This window comes from Oryza brachyantha, chromosome 9 (assembly GCF_000231095.2).
Source record: "Oryza brachyantha chromosome 9, ObraRS2, whole genome shotgun sequence".
NCBI lineage: Eukaryota > Viridiplantae > Streptophyta > Magnoliopsida > Poales > Poaceae > Oryza > Oryza brachyantha.
This window is the reverse complement of record NC_023171.2, coordinates 406,562-420,329: the sequence shown is the minus strand read 5'-3', so window position 1 is coordinate 420,329 and position 13,768 is coordinate 406,562.

The window sequence follows — 13,768 nt, the reverse complement described above, 5'->3', positions numbered from 1 at the left end:
GTAGCTTGAAGAAGGGCATCCCTCACAGGCCGAGTCATGATACAAATCGGCTAAGGGCCAACATACAACCGGCTAGCTTCTTGACGTGTCGGAGCTCGCTGCGAGGCTTCATGTTATGTATGGTCTGGACTTTCTCTGGGTTTGGCTCGATGCCTCGTTGGGATACGACAAAACCAACGAGCATGCCAGATGGGACGCCAAAACACACACTTCTCTGAATTGAGTTTCATTCTGTATCGTCGGAGGTTACTGAAGGTTTCCTCTAGATCATCTAGTAGGTCATCCTTCTTTCTCGACTTAACAACCATGTCATCGACGTATGCTTCCACATTTCATCGATCTGGTCATGGAGGCAACCTTGGATCGTTCGCTGATAGGTTGCCCCTGCGTTTTTCAGACTGAACGGCATCGTGATGTAGCAGTACGCCCCGAATGGTGTGATGAAGGCGGTTTTCATCTGATCGGCCTGCTTTAGGCTGATCTGATGGTAGCCGGAGTAGCAATCAAGGAAGCTGAGCAATGCACAGCCAGCCGTCGAGTCTACGACTTGGTCGATGTGCGGTAGACCAAACGGATCCTTAGGGCATGCCTTGCTATGCTCCGTGTAATCCACACACATTTGCCATTTGTTGTTCTTCTTCTTGACCTCCAGCTCGGCTTGCGAATCCTGGAAGTCGTCGTCTTTCTTGTCGGCGGGCTTTGTCTTGCTTGGCCCGGCGGCCCCTGACTGGTCTTTTGCTAACTGTTCTACGTAGTGATGCATGACAAAGCAATCTTTGGCTAAGTGGGAGGACTTTAGGTGGTAAGGGCACTTGCTGTTCATGACTTTGTCATAATTAGACATCTTGGGGCGCTGGATGGCCATGGAGTATACTGTGAGCAATGCCTTTGGGTCGATGCAACCGTTGTACTTATTAATGTCAGTGGGCTTGAAACCAGTCGGCCAAGTTTTTGGTGAAGGCCGCGATGCCATCTGTCATGTCAGTGTCAGAGCTGTCGGGCGACCGATGCCTAGACGTCTGGCTGTGACTTCGGTGGTTCCGATCACGGTGACGGTCCTCCCGGCAGGTGTGGCGTCGATGTTCAAGCTTGCGGCGGAGGTCGGCGGAGTCCTCTTGATTGAGGCGTCTTCCGCACCGAGTTAGGAGAGTGCCGGCGCGCTGTGCTTTCGCTATGCGGCCGGGAACCAGTCGGTTGCCGGGAGACGTTCGCCCGAGACCTAGGAGATCTGGAAGATTGAGCCTCCGAACGAGTGGTTGGCATACCTATCGTGTGCTGAAGGGAGTGCTGGATCGCAGCAGTGGTCACCATGGATCGCAGCAAAAGATTAAGCTCTTTTGCTTATGCATTTCAGAATTATATACTTGCTGTCCGTAAGTTAAAATGATGTCATATTTGCTATTACTTAACCACTTTGACTGTTATTTGCTCAACAAAATTGGCTTTATGCAAATATTGAACCTAGATGGCTTAAGTTAAGGTAAACCTTGCATACTCCTCTCTCCCTTTTATATATAGTTTTGGGTAAGACTTGCGAGTACAATCTTGTACTTAATCCGGTGTCTGCATTTTCAGGTGAGGATTCCGGGTATGAGTTATGCTTCTTGTGTGGTCACTGCCTGCTTGGGGTGGCGAGGGAAGGGAGTGATCCCTTCTCTTTCAGCTTGGCTCTTGCCCGGTTGGTTTGCCCTAGTAGGGTTTGGCACCACCGGCTTTTGTTTTAAGCTTATGGTTATTTTGTGAAAATTCCGCTGCTATTTATATGTTGTATGTAGCGACCTCGGACCCTATCTTGTGCCATGTACCTTTTCTGTACTTTATCCTTAATTATGCACTTGTGATGATGTTCCAATTGCTTGCAATCAAAGTGTGAGGCTAGTCACTTTCCTGTGGACTAGCTAATCATGAGTATCGGGTTTTGATCGCTTGAGATAATCGTGGATAGCACTTTGCATCGAGTCACTGGGGTATGCTTTTGGTTGCCACCTTCGAGTGGTTGATGGGCATATGACGGAGTAGACTAGCAAGCTATCTTACGGTTATGTCTTTCGGTCACTACTCGGCATTCCGGTTATTATAACAGAAGGTTGTCAACCGTGATCATGGACACATTGAGGACGAGTGGCTATTTACGCATGTATGGATCCCACTCCAATGGTATGTGGTGGTCACGTTGGACATTGGATGTTATAATACTCGGGGTGTCTACAGGGCGCACGCGCGGCGGCGACGTACTGGCGGGCGACGACGACCGAAGAAAAAACGAGGGGAAGAGGGAGGAGGGGTGCTCACCGACAGCGATGAAGGCGACAGAGGGTCGGCGAGGTCGAGGTGGAGGTGGTGACAGGGGTGGGTGGCGACGACCGGCATCCGACGACGAGATCGGATGCGGTGGCGAAGGGGTCGGGTGCGGCGGCGGTACAGACGGGTGAAGAAAAGACGGCGGTGGCACGCAACGGCAGGGGATTTATTGGGGAGCGGCTCCGGCTAGGGCAGGGACGGCCGTTGGAGACCGGGTCAGCCACGACGCGGACTAGGCGGCGGCCGTTGCGTGCGGTGGGGCAGAGTCTGGCTCAGTTCCGGTGGCGACAACGTGGGGGAGGCAACGTGGACTTGGCACGGCGTGGGCGTGGGCGAGCTGGGCCAGCGGCTCGGGGCATCTGGGCCAAGGCGGCCCGGCCGGGAGAGGCGAGCGCGTGCGGGCGCGGGAGAGAGGGAGGTGGGCCACGCGGCTGGGCCAGCCCGAGAGGAGGGAAGGGAGGAGAAGGAGGAGGGAGGAAGGAGAGATTGGGCTGCGGCTCAATCTGGAGAAAGAAAAGAAAAAGAAAGAATAAGGGAGGAAAAAGGAGGGAAAAGAAAAGCCCCACTTTTGCTGAATTTTAAATTAATTTTTTGGAGCAAAATTTTATACTCTTCAATTTGAGTTTAAATCCTATTAATAATTTGCGAACTTCGATTTTAATTAAATTAATTCCTTTAGAGGGGTTTTTGCTGAGTTAACTAAGCCGATTATTATTTACCAATTTCTTTAACGGTTCAAGGGTTAGGATTAAACTCCGGGTGTGACAAACCTACCCCCTTAAACGGAATCTCGACCCCGAGATTCGGAGGTGCTGGCAAAGAGGGGCGGATGGGCGTTCTTGAGCTCATCTTTTCTTTCCCATGTTTCTTCTTCTTCTGAGCCACAGAACTCTGCATAATCTGATAACACGGTTCCGAGTCTTCCTCTCACCCGTTTCCAGAATCCGTGCTGGCTTCTCCACATAGGTCAGATGTTCCTGTAGGTCGATGTGCTCGGAGTTGGTTTGTTCTTCAGGCACACGTAGACACTTTTTGAGCTGTGACACATGGAACACGTCATGGATTTCGGCCATGTTAGCACGGAGTTCTAACTGATAAGCGACAGGGAGTTCTAATTGATAAGCGAACCGTGGTATGCTCCCACGAACCGTGGTGTCAACTTTCCTTGGGTCTGAAACCGGTGCACTCCTCGTAGAGGGGTGACATGAAGGTACACATCGTCTCCTGCTTCGAAGGCTAGATCTCTTTGACGTTTATCTGCATAACTTCTATGTCTGGTTTGGACTGTTTTCAACCTTTCGCGGATAATCCTGACTTTTTCTTCCGCTTGACTCAAAACTTCAGTCCCAAAAACTTGACGTTCTCCCGTTTGATCCTAGAAGAGAGGTGTACGACACTTCCAACCATACAAGGCTTCAAACGGTGCCATCAGCAAACTGGCTTGATAACTGTTGTTATATGAGAACTCCGCATATGGCAAATTCTTCCCCCATGCTCCACCGAATTCAAGAGTGCACGCTCTAAGCATGTCTTCAAGAATTTGATTTACCCTTTCTGTCTGACTATCTTTCTGCGGATGATAAGCTGTACTAAAATTTAGACGGGTTCCTAGTTCTTCCTGCAACTTCTGCCAAAACTTGGATGCGAACTGACTCTCTCGATTAGAAACAATCTTTTTAGGCACTCCATGTAGACACATGATCCTGGCCAAGTAAATCTTAGCTAGTCTCTTCCCTGAGTAGGGGGTGTGAACTGGTATGAAATGAGTGACCTTCGTCAATCGATCCACGATTACCCAAATTGAGTCGTGACCGGTAGAGGTCCTTGGTAAACCGGTGATGAAATCCATCCCGATTTCTTCCCACTTCCATTTCGGAATCTGAAGAGGCTGTAACAGTCCTGCTAGCCTTTGGTGTTTTGCTTTGACTCGTTGATAGACATCGCACAAGGGGACATATTCTACAATTTCTCTCTTCATACTGACCCACCAGAACTTTTCTTTTAGATTGTGGTATACCTATACCAGGGGTATCCGGAGACTATACAAATACGTACGATCAACGGGGTACCGAATAGGGAGGAGAATATATCTGTATGGTGTCGGCTAGGAGTCTGGTACGTACCGGATTGCATGCCGAGTACTTCGGACCTGAGCCATAACCGAATTGAGATAGATCTTAGTCTTACTAGATTAGGACCCTATCATATATGTAACCCTTCCCCCACAATATAAGGGGTACGGGCTGCCCCCTTGAGGGCAACGGAGATCCATCTGCGCAATACAATCGCCAAGCAGGATTAAGGTATTATCTCGCCACGTCGAGAGCCTGAACCTGGGTAAACTCTTTCCCTCTCCATCATAAACTATCGAATTCCAAGCTTGGCTGCCACCCTATAAGTTTATTGCTGACATCAAACGCCGACAGTTGGCGCGCCAGGTAGGGGGTGCACTATCTTTCTTTTTTCGATCTAAAGCTCTTTTCAGCGAAGTTCGATGGACTTCAACTCGAACACCATAAAGAGGAAGTTCCCACCGGGCTCGACCTTCAAGTATGGCGGCATCAGGCTTCAAACTGACCAATTCGGTGCATTGTCGTACACCGATTCAAGCTCCTCTGACTCTGACGAGGAGGTTTGCCATTTCGAGCCCAATAAGGAGGCATCGGGTCAGACTCAGATTCAATCTGGGTCACACAACACCGAGATGCTCTCCCCTAGCTCGGACCGACAGGCCAGTCAGGGCGCGATACCAATGGAGGTCGAAACCAATCTCAAGGTGGCGCCAACTCCTCTGGTTAACGCTTCCGAGTCTCGGAGCAGCACCAGAAGTTTCGTGTCGCCCCGAGAGGTTTTCGCCACCAGCAAGCCGGCGTCGCCTTCTTCTGCAGCCAAACGGCAAGAGGAGGAGGCGGCCCGACTAGCAGAAGAGTGCCGACTGGAGGAAGAGAAGGAACGCCAGGAGCGAGAGCAAAGGGAACGACAAACAACGCACTCTCACGCCGCACTGCGAATCCAATCTCGCAAGATGCAGCGTGAACTCCTCCAGAGCCAGGTCGACGGACACGACATCTTCAAGACGCTCCAGCAGAATGTCCGTGCGGCCGCCGATCTACTCGGCGACATCATCCAGCAGCTCCCACAGCTAAACCTACCTGTGGTAGAAACCATAAATAAGGTCAATGCCATGGTGATGACTGCTGCGATTCAGCACTCCCTCCAGCGCACGGCAGGTGCGCCAGCCGCCCATTCGGAAGCTCAGTTGTCCAGATCTCCTAGGTCTCGGGCGAACGTCTCCCGGCAGCCGACTGGTTCCAGGCCGCATAGCGAAAGCAGAGCGCGGACATTCTCCTGACTCGGCACGGAAAAGAGATTCCGTCGAGAGGCAGCACCGCATCGACGACGAAATTCAACGACTAGATCAGCAACGCCAGGAGCTCAGGGCCGAGAAGCGGCGTCTCAATCAAGAAAACTCTGCCGACCTCCGCCGCAGGCTCGAACACCGACGTCGGGAGGACTATCACCATGACCGGGACCACCGAAGTCATAGCTAGGCGTCTCGGCATTGGTCACCCAATAGCTCTGACACTGACATGACAAATGGCGTCCCAGCCTTCACCAAGAACTTAAGTCAGTTGACTTGGCCGACTGGTTTCAAGCCCACTGGCATTAAAAAATACGATGGCTCAACTGATCCGAAAGCATGGCTCACGGTATATTCCATGGCCATTTGGGCAGCAGGAGGCGACACAAAAGCCATGGCCAACTACCTACCGGTCGCTCTGGACGATTCGGCTAGACATTGGTTGTCGGGGCTCCCCAAACGGTCCATTGACTAATGGGCAGAGCTCCGTGACCGGTTCATTGCCAATTTTCAGGGCACGTATGAAAGGCCAAGGACGAAGTACGATCTGTACCAAGTCCAACAAAGGAAAAGTGATTCCCTGCGGGCCTACAGTAAACAGTTCTCAGAGGTCCGCAATTCCATCCTCGATATAAAGGATGACGTGGTCATCCCCGCATTCCGAAAAGGGGTGCGCGATGAACCATTCATCACGAAGTTCACCAGGAAAGAGCCGACTATTGTCAAAGATCTTTTCGACATGGCTAACTCGTACGCAGCGGCCGCTGATGCGGTGTCCGCGTCACGGGGAGATAAGCACGAAGAGAAAGGACAGCCGTCGGGCAAAGGAAAAGAGAATGAGCACAAGAAGGACTCGGACTCACGGAAACATAAGCCCGAAGTGCTAGTCGCCGTCGTAGACCGACAACCGATCCAGCGCCCCAAGATGTCTGACTATGACAAAGTCATGAACAGGAAGTGTCCCTACCATCTGAAGTCCTCCCACCTGGCCAAAGATTGCTTTGTTATGCGTCATTACGCAGAACAGTTAGCCAAAGGCCAGTCGGGGGCCGCCGAGCCAAGCAAAGCGAAGCCCACCGACAAGAAAGACAACGACTTCCAGGACCCGCAAGCCGAGCTACACCATATCTTTGGTGGCCCGCTCACGTACGAGTCCATGCGAAAGCAGAAGCTCGCATCAAGGGAGATCACCACAACGGTGGATGTCCCACAGTACCTATGGTGGTCGGACGCTCCGATCACTTTCGACCGCTCGGATCATCCTGACCGAGTAGCTCACCGGGACGGTACCCACTGGTGCTAGCCCCAGTCATCAAAAGTGTCAAGCTAAAGCGCGTCCTCACCGATGGAGGGAGCATACTCAACATCCTCTTCACCAAGACGCTCAACGACATGAAGATCCCGATGATGGAGCTACGCCCAAGCAATGTGCCCTTCCATGGGGTCATTCCCGGGCTATCAGCAACACCACTCGGGCATATCACTCTTCCGGTTACCTTTGAGAAAAAGTACAACTACCGGACGGAGAACATCTGCTTTGAAGTCGCAGACTTCAAGACGGCGTACCATGCCATCATCGGCAGGCCCGCGCTGGCGAAGTTCATGGCGGTCTCGCACTACACCTACCTCATGGTTAAGATGCCCGGACCACATGGCTTCATCACCTTGCGCTGCGACATCAAGCAGGCCTTCAGCTGCGAGGCGGAGAGCTGCGAGATTGCACAACAGGCTGAAGGCACAAGCCGGTCGGGAGCAGATACATGAAGCCTCGACTCGCTAGACGGAGGACGATGATCTACCATCTAAAAAGGTGGCAAAAATCACCTCCAACGAAAAGAAGCAGATCGCCCTCGACCCCGCCGACTTGTCTAAATTTACTTTCATAGGAACTCAATTAGATTCCAAATAGGAACTCGCGCTCGTCACTTTCCTCCAAAATAATAGATATTTTTGCTTGGAAACCTTCTGATATGCCGGGAGTCCCTAGGGAAGTGATTGAGCACTCCTTGAATGTAAAAGACGACCCTAGGCCAGTTAAGCAGCGCCTTCGCCGCTTCGCACAAGACAGGAAAGACGCGATTAAGGAGGAGTTAACCAAACTGCTCGCGGCTGGCTTCATTAAAGAAGTCAAATACCCCGACTGGTTGGCCAAGCCCGTCTTGGTCAAAAAGAAGAACAATAAATGGCGAATGTCTGTGGATTACACGGACCTTAACAAGGCATGCCCTAAGGATCTGTTTGGTCTACCGCGCATCGACCAAGTCGTAGACTCAACGGCTCGCTGCGCATTACTCAGCTTTCTCGATTGCTACTCGGGCTACCATCAGATCAGCCTAAGACAGGCCGATGAGATGAAGACCTCCTTCATCACACCATTCGGCGCGTACTGCTACATCACAATGCCGTTCGGTCTAAAAAACACAAGGGCAACCTACCAGCGGACCATCCAAGGTTGCCTCCACGACCAGATCGGGCGAAACGTGGAAGCATACGTTGACGACGTGGTTGTAAAGTTGAGGAAAAATGATGACCTACTAGATGACCTAGAGGAAACCTTTAACAACCTCCGACGCTATAGGATGAAATTAAATCCTGAGAAGTGTGTGTTTGGTGTTCCCTCCGGCATGCTCCTTGGCTTCATCGTATCCCGACGGGACATCGAGCCAAACTCGGAGAAAGTCTAGGCCATACTAAACATGAAGCCTCCCAGCGAGCTCCGACACATTCAAAAGTTGGCCAGATGCATGGCGGCCCTCAGCCGATTCGGCCTCCGAGGGATGCCCTTCTTCAAGCTACTGAAGAAGACCGACCACTTCACATGGACCCCGAAAGCGCAAGAAGCCTTTGACGACTTCAAGAAGTACTTGACCTCTCGCCCCGTGTTGGCTTCGCCTAGCCCAAACGAGTTGCTCCTACTCTACATCTCAGCCACAGAACAAGTCGTCAGCACGGTCCTCGTGGTCGAGCGGGAAGAAGACGGACACGCTCAGGTGGTGCAGCGACCGGTCTACTTTGTCAGCGAAGTACATGGAGAATCCAAGCTAAAATACCCCCAGGTCCAGAAACTTCTCTACGTCGTCCTGATGATGGTAACGAAGCTCGTTCATTACATCCAAGCCCACCAGGTTTCAGTCGTCACGTCCTATCCACTTGGCGATATCATACACAACAAGGAATTGTAAGGCCGCATCACGAAGTGGGCACTGGAGATGATGCCATACGACATCACCTTCAAGCCGCGCACCGCAATAAAGTCACAGGCACTCGCCCACTTCGTGGCCGAGTGGACCGACATGCAACTGGAAACCGCGCCAGAAGATCTGCCCCACTGGACAATGTACTTCGACAGCACTTTACGCATGTTGGGGGCTGGGGCTGGAGTAGTGCTTATATCGCCCAACGGTGAAAAATTCAAGTACGTGCTCCAGATCCATTTCCCGGCATCGCACAACGTCGCCGAGTACGAAACACTCCTTCACGGGCTACGGTTGGCTATATCCCTTGGGATTAGGCGGCTGCTTGTTCGAGGAGATTCCCAGCTAGTCGTCAACTAGGTCATGAATGAGTGGACCTGCGAGACGAAAACATGCAAGCCTACCGACAGGAGGTGCGCAAACTCGAAAACAAGTTCGAGGGACTCGAGCTGGTTCACGTCTTGCGGCACAATAACGAAGCCACCGATGAACTAGCCAATCTTGGCTCAAAATGGCTGCAGGTGCCAACCGACATATCTGTCAAACACCTCACAAAGCCTATAGTCGAGAAAAAGGATGAACCCAAACCAACCCCGAGTGGAACAGAAGATGCAGGAGACAACGGCCAACCACCAAACTTTGACAACCGCACGGTCACAGTCATCACTAACGACTGGAGAACTCCGTTCATCACGTTCCTCACGGAGGAATTCCTCTGACTGATAAGGCTAAAGCCGAACGCGTCAGCCGACGAAGCTACTGCTATATCATGTTAGATGGAGAGCTCCTTCGGCGAAGCGCGTCGGCCATTCTCATGCGCTGCGTGCTCCCTGACGAAGGCAAATGAATACTCCAGTCAATCCACTCGGGCCTCTGTGGCAACCACGCCTCGGCCAAGACGCTAGTTGGAAAGGCCTATAGGCAAGGGTTCTTCTGGCCAACCACCGTCACAGACGCGCAAGAGTTGGTTAGAAAGTACGAGGGGTGTCAATTCTTCGCAAGACAGACACACGTGCCGGCACAGGAACTGCAAACTATCCCGATCTCCTAGTCGTTCGCCATCTAGGGACTCGACATTGTCGGGCCCTTCAAGCAGGTACCAGGAGTGTTCACCCACCTGTTCGTCGCCATTGACAAATTCACTAAGTGGATAGAAGCAAACCCGGCCGCCACAATCGACTCGGCACATGCGAGAGACTTCATACAGGACATTATCCATCGCTTCGGCATTCCGAACCGTATTATTATGGACAACGGTAGGCAGTTCATCTCTAGAGTTTTCCAGGATTTTTGTGAGGAGCGTGGGATCAAGATCTGGTACGCCTTCGTAGCACACCCGAGGAGCAACGGGCAGGTCGAAAGAGCTAACGGCACGATCCTTCAAGGAATCAAAACCAGGGTCTTTGACCGACTACATCCCTACGCCGGTACTCTGGGCACTCCGCACCTCCGTCAGTCGAGCTACGGGACAATCGCCTTCTTCCTTGTGTACGGAGCAGAGGCAGTCCTACCCACCGAAATCGACGATGAATCGTTTCGCATACGCAACTACAACGAGTCCATGGCAGACACGGCCAGGGAAGACGACCTCAACAGGCTTGAAGAAGCCAGGGATATCGCAACTATCTAGTCGGCGCGCTATCTGTAGGGACTCTGCCGATACCACAACAGGAACGTTCGTGGTCAGGCGTTCCTAGTTGGCGACCTGGTCTTATGCAAAGTATAGACCACAAAAGATTGACACAAGCTCTCCCCAATCTAGGAAGGGCCCTACGTCATAGCTGAGGTCACTCGGCCCGGCTCGTACCGACTAAGGATGGAAGACGAAAGGCTGCCAGAAAATTCATGGAACATCGAACAACTACGTCCTTTTCACACATAGTCAATCTCTTGTATTTTTTTCTTTTTTCCCTTTGACTGCCCTCGCCGAGTGCCTCCCACTCGGAAGACCAGTCTGGGGCTACAATGTACTCTACCTTTGGGTTCCGTTTTAATAAAGTCTACTGCAAATGAGCCCTTTAACTATCAATTAATCGAAGTCTGGATGCAGTAGCACATCCGCTCGGCCACACCTCGCTTCCCACAAAACCGAGTAACACTACGCTAAGCTCCACGCTGGCTAAGTCCGCTCCGGGGCTGCTAGGACAAGCAAACGCCGAGAGGATAACTCGTCACATGACAACGAAACACACCACAACAGAAGATTCTAAAGCAAATAGATTAAATAAAGTCACATCACAATAGTTCGCCTAGAATATGGTTAACTACTACAAGTTCTCCTACTTCTTTACAGGCCAAGGTCATCTGCGACCGACTTCGTAGCCTTCTGCGCCTTGTTGATGTACTGCATCGCCGTCGCCTCATCGCGGTCAGCAGCAAACTCGTCGTAGATGGCATCAACCTCCACCCGGGGATACAGCGACTTTACGATGGCCAGGGCGTGGCTAGATGCCAGCTTTGCCGTCTCTCGCAACTCGGCGCCGTGGGCCGTGGGCATCTTCTCCAGCTGCTGGACTACCCCGTCTATGCTGACAGAAGAGGAGCCCTGTGCCAACAGTGGCGTTGCCCCAAGCACGTTAAGGGCGACTGTGACGAGTCGGTCCCGAGCCAACTCAGCCTCCTGGGTCTTGGCCTCGGAAGCCTCCACCACAGACTTCGCTCGGGACTATGTCTCGCTAGTGGCATACGAGTCAGGGATCGCCCGGAAGGAAGAAATGAAGGGAGGGGTAAAGAAAAACCTACCCACAAGCTCGGCGACGGCGGCGTCCTTGGCCATCTCGAGCCAAGTGCATTCAGCTTCTAGCACGGCCTTCGAGGCCGACAGCTGGGAGCGCTCGGCCACAAGTTCGGCCTTCACCGCCAGCAGCTTGGAGCACTTGGCCTGCAGCCTGGTGTTCGCCCTCTTCAGCTCCTTCAAGGCTGCATCTTGATCTGACAAAGAGAGGATGATCTTCAGCTACTCGACACCATCTCCACGTGAAGACCGGGTATCTTACCTTGTAGGCGGCTCTCCATAGCCCTCGCCCGCCCTAAGATCTCATCACGGTCCTGCCGCAGGGTGTCCATGTTCCCCAACTGAGGATCCAGCGACCAAAGGGCCTCTGACTTTGCCTTCGAGCGTGCTTTGATCCCCTGAACAACACATTAAGAGTTAACAGGGTCGCACACACACAGAAGCAGTTAAAGAGTGTACCTTCATGAGCTTCACAGACTTCTCAATTTATCGCTCAATTTTGGCAATGTCCTTGGAGTCGTCCGAAGGGTCTATTCTAGCTCGGTCGGCGCGGCTCTCCTTGGACCTCGGGAGAAGCATCGCCGAGGTCGTAGCTACGACCAGCGGAACGGGCACCCCAGCACTCGGCTCCACAGTGTCTGTGGGTGGGAGTGCCGCGGGCACGTCCGACTCCACAGTCGGTGCTGCGGCAGCGGCCGGGACGATCGCCAAAGCCGTCCCGGCGGTTGGCCCCATCGCGGGGATAGCCGCCGAGACCGGGGCCGGACTTGAGGCAGCGGGAAGTGTGGCTGCCACTGGGCCCGGGGGCTTAGCATCCTCGGACCCAGTCGTTGCGGTCGGATCGATGTCGCTTGATTTCTTGATGGAGAGACTTGGAGATATGACTTCGGCATAAGAATCCTACTCGGACCATGGCGAAAATGCTATGTCGTATTACCTTGATCCTGTCCTAAAGGCGAGCCTCCTCAAGCGTCTCAAAGGAGGTGGTCTAGGAGAGCGAGCCGGGGTCGGAGCGTCGTCATTCTCGGGCGCCCCAGCAAGTTCGGCGTCCAGATCACACGCCATCCTCTTAGCAGCCGGCTCGTCAACTGAAGCTTCCGACCCTCTCTTTAGCGTGGGCAGCGCCCGACTTGGGGGTAGGAAAGGAACTGGTGACGATCCTGCAGGCATGGCAAGAGCCGGGTTAGGACACAACAGGGCAATTTCCCAAGAAGAAAAGAAGAAACGAATCTTGAGAGAACGAACGACTCACCAGCGGTGGGGCATTCCCGGCATTAAATGGAGGCGGAAGACCGTAGGCATCGGCCGGGATGGGGGTGTTCGGGGTGAACAGCCTGCGGGCTCGCGACCGGATATCCGCTGGCCAAAGTGTCTCCACGGTCTCCCGAGTTGGGTCGTCACTCCCAATGTAGTCAAAGGCGAACCAAACCCGGTCCTTGAGAGGTTGGATTCAGTGATGGATGAAGTGCTGAGTTACCCAAACGCCGGCTAGGCCAGCGGTCTTCATGTTCTCGATCAAGTTGCGAAGAGAGTTCACCAGGGCATCTCCTCAGCGGTCGGAAGAGATGACCAGGCCTCCCGGGCTACTGGGGCGTGGCCGATGAAGGAAGGAAGGGAGTCGGTAGGTTGGAACAATAAAACCATGTCGCATGCCAGCCCTTGAGAGACGTTTTCATGGGCTGGGAAAGCCAAGCTTTCTTGCTCCCCTCACGGAGTTGAATGTCGGCGCCGCCTACCATCGATGGATGATTCCGGTTTGGTTGGGGCTTGACGGAGAACAAATGGCGGAAAAGGTTGAAGTGAGGGGGGATCCCAAGTAAAGTTTCGCAAGTGTATACGAACACTGTGATTTGAAGAATGGAATTGGGATTCAAATGATGGAGTTCGATTCCATAAAAATCTAACAGACCCCGGAAAAAGGAGGACACCGGAAGCTCGAAACCCCGCTCAAAGAAAGCCTCGAATACCACTACCTCTCGCGAGTCGGGAGTAGGGAACTCCTCGCCATAAGCACTGCGGTATCCAGCTACTTCCTTGCCTTGGATCAGGCCAGCTCCGGAGAGAATGGAGAGGTTTTGGTCGGTGATGATGGAAGATTGCCATGCGTGCAGTGGGAGCGCCTTCCCTGAATCCACCGGGGAAGCCATCGGGGGCAGTCTTCAGTGGGTTGGAGGGGAA